Raw genomic sequence first — 2,737 nt, 5'->3', positions numbered from 1 at the left:
AGACTTTCAGCTACTTATTCTGACTACTTCAGACTTTCAGCTACTTAAAAACTGTCACACTTCAAAATGTTCGGCTCGGACTTTTGGTTTTTATAACTTTATCATATTTTGAGATAATTTAGTTTGTTGACAAAACTCTTAAAATTAATGAAAATGTTTCAGCTTCTTCAAACCTACTTCAGCTTCAGTTTTAGCTTTTAGCTACTGCTTTGCTACTTTTACCTATCGGCTACAGTTTTGCTGGTTTCTGCTTTTAGCTACCGCTCTGCTACTTTTAGCTTTTAATTCCTTTTTTATTGTATTTATTATATAATATTAACTTTTATTAGCCGTTTTGCTCAATTTAGCTTTAAGCCAGGACTTTGCTTTTCTGATCACTTTAGCGTATAGCTACTCTTTAGCTATTTTTACCTTTACCTACTGTTTTGCTAGCTTTAGTTTTTTAGCTAATCGTGGTTTTAGCTTTTAGCTATTGTTTGCTTGTTACAACATTTACTTACTGTTAAGCTGATTTCCTGTCTTTATTAGTTCCTTTTTAGCTACTCTTCAGCTGATTTTAGCTTTTGTTGTGCTGGTTTTAAGTTTTAACTACTGTTCTGCTGGTGTTAGCATTCAGCTTTTGTTTAGCTAATTTTAACTTGTTCTTCAGTTTGGGCCTTGTTAATAAGTTTGTCGTCTTTCGCAGCTTCAAACGTTTTCTTTAATTCAACGAGACGGAACTGGTTTTTCTTTCTTCGTCTCTTTGGGTCGGACTTGATTCTGGTTCTGATCTGACGCGAGTCTGGACCTGAATCAGGTCCAGGTTTGTGTTTCCTGTAAGGAACCGGCCCCGCCTGTTCCTGGATCTGTGTTCTTGCTCGTCGGAGCTCTTTCATCTTTTGATTCGTTTCCCGCCGGTCGATTCTGAAGCTCCGTTGATTTTATCGTTTTATCGCCGTGCGCAGCAGATTCATCAGTCTGCAGCCGAACCTTCGGCTGCAGACTCATTATCTGCAGCCGAACCTTCGGCTTGAAGCGGCTCCGGCTGCTCTTCCACTTGTTCATCAAACGTTCGTTTCTCTCAGACTCAAGCAGGAACTGTTTGTAAATCTGTTGAATCCAATAAACAATGTAAACAAGAGGCGAACCCAGCTGCCGTCTCTTCAGCTCTTCTGGACTTTGGACTCTCCGAGCCGAAGTAAATGTTTCATTACGTGTTGCGTCACACTGCTTCCCACAACTTCTTCATTTTCAGGAACTTCTTTTATCTTTGCTCGCTCGGAAACCACCACATTGATCACAGAGGGAATAGTGACGATGACGCAGCAGCTTTGTTCTTTATAAAAGTAGTAAACAACAAACAGGAGCGCTAACGTGAGCTAACTCATCGTAGTAAACCAGGGGTGTCCAGATGTTTTCACCATGGAGCTCCTTTTAAAATGACCAGGTCAAAGTGCTCCACCTGCTCCACGGCCCCGTTCACACAGAACGGCCTCTGAAGACTTTAGTGTTTTTTCAATGTTCATTGGGGGAATAAACAACAAACAACCCGGCTGGCATGAAAACGCTGTTGTTTCCATGTAAACCGGGTTGCCAGATAAGAAATGATGAACTACCGTATTTCTTGCCGTAAACGTTGCACCGCCCTATAAGTCACATCAGTCCAAATATGTCTAAGTGGAAAAATCCACGAATAAGTGACTTCTCCGTGTACGATGCATCTATTACACGTCACCGCTGACGACCAGGAACTGTGGGCCGGCGTTGAGCCAAAAATACACTGGCTGCCAAATGGCGGGCGTGGGAGCGTGCACAGGAGGACTTTAACAAGAGTTTAACAAGATTAACAGTTAAAAACAATTATTTGTTTGCTTGAAATTACAGTAAAGATGCGTCTCGGTGTAACTTTTCCTTAATAAATGCCCTTTAAGGGTCAAATCAGCTGCATTTCAAAAGCAGATTCGTGGAAGTAGGAACGTGCAGAGGGATGAGTCGCTGTGCATTTCTTTAAACTTTAACAAGATTAACATTAAAAAATAATTATTTGTTAGCGCGACTTTATAGTAAAGGTGTTGAACTTTTCCTTAATAAATGCACTTTGACAGTCAGATCAGCTGCATTTCACCGGGGCGGTGCAGCAAAATGAAGCTGATTTGAAGGTCTCTCCAGGCGAGATGGACGAAGGTGGCAGGCTACGGCAAGCTGATTGTGTCATTAATAGCCACTTTTACATATTACATGACCCAACGGCATGCCATACTCTCGAGTGTCATCTAGCAGCTGAAAATGGTAGCGCTCAATATTTTCAGTCACTGAAAAGGACGGGGTAAATAAGACATTTTAAATTTATCTGGCAACCCTGATGCTCAGCTGCATTCATCGCAGCGTCTGCAGGACAGTGTGTCCAAACTGCTGAAGACACTAACGTCTCTTTGGAGCCTGGACTTTATTAGTTTAGCTCCTACAAGCTGAAAAAGGCTGAGCAGCACAAAAACACTCTGCTCTCTGACATTTATTATAACTGTTGTTATTTATTATAACTGTTATTATTTATTATAACTGTTGTTATATTTATTATAACTGTTTTTATTTATTATAACTGTTTTTATTTATTATAACAGTTGTTATATTGATTATAACTGTTATTATTTATTATAACTGTTGTTATATTTATTATAACTGTTGTTATATTTATTATAACTGTTATTATTTATTATAACTGTTGTTATATTTATTATAACTGTTGTTATATTTATTA

The 2,737-nt window shown here is 39.1% G+C and overlaps 1 protein-coding gene across 1 annotated transcript in view; it reads left to right on the top strand.

Annotated features, from left to right (window-relative positions):
* LOC119414981 (tyrosine-protein kinase Tec) overlaps positions 1 to 2,737 on the top strand; it is a 31,295-nt gene that overhangs the window by 5,832 nt on the left and 22,726 nt on the right. The window lies entirely within an intron of this gene.

The sequence above is a fragment of the Nematolebias whitei genome, chromosome 1 (genome assembly GCF_014905685.2).
Source record: "Nematolebias whitei isolate Nwh7 chromosome 1, NemWhi1, whole genome shotgun sequence".
NCBI lineage: Eukaryota > Metazoa > Chordata > Actinopteri > Cyprinodontiformes > Rivulidae > Nematolebias > Nematolebias whitei.
Note: the sequence above shows the minus strand (reverse complement) of the source record. Positions and strands in the feature narration are given on the sequence as shown.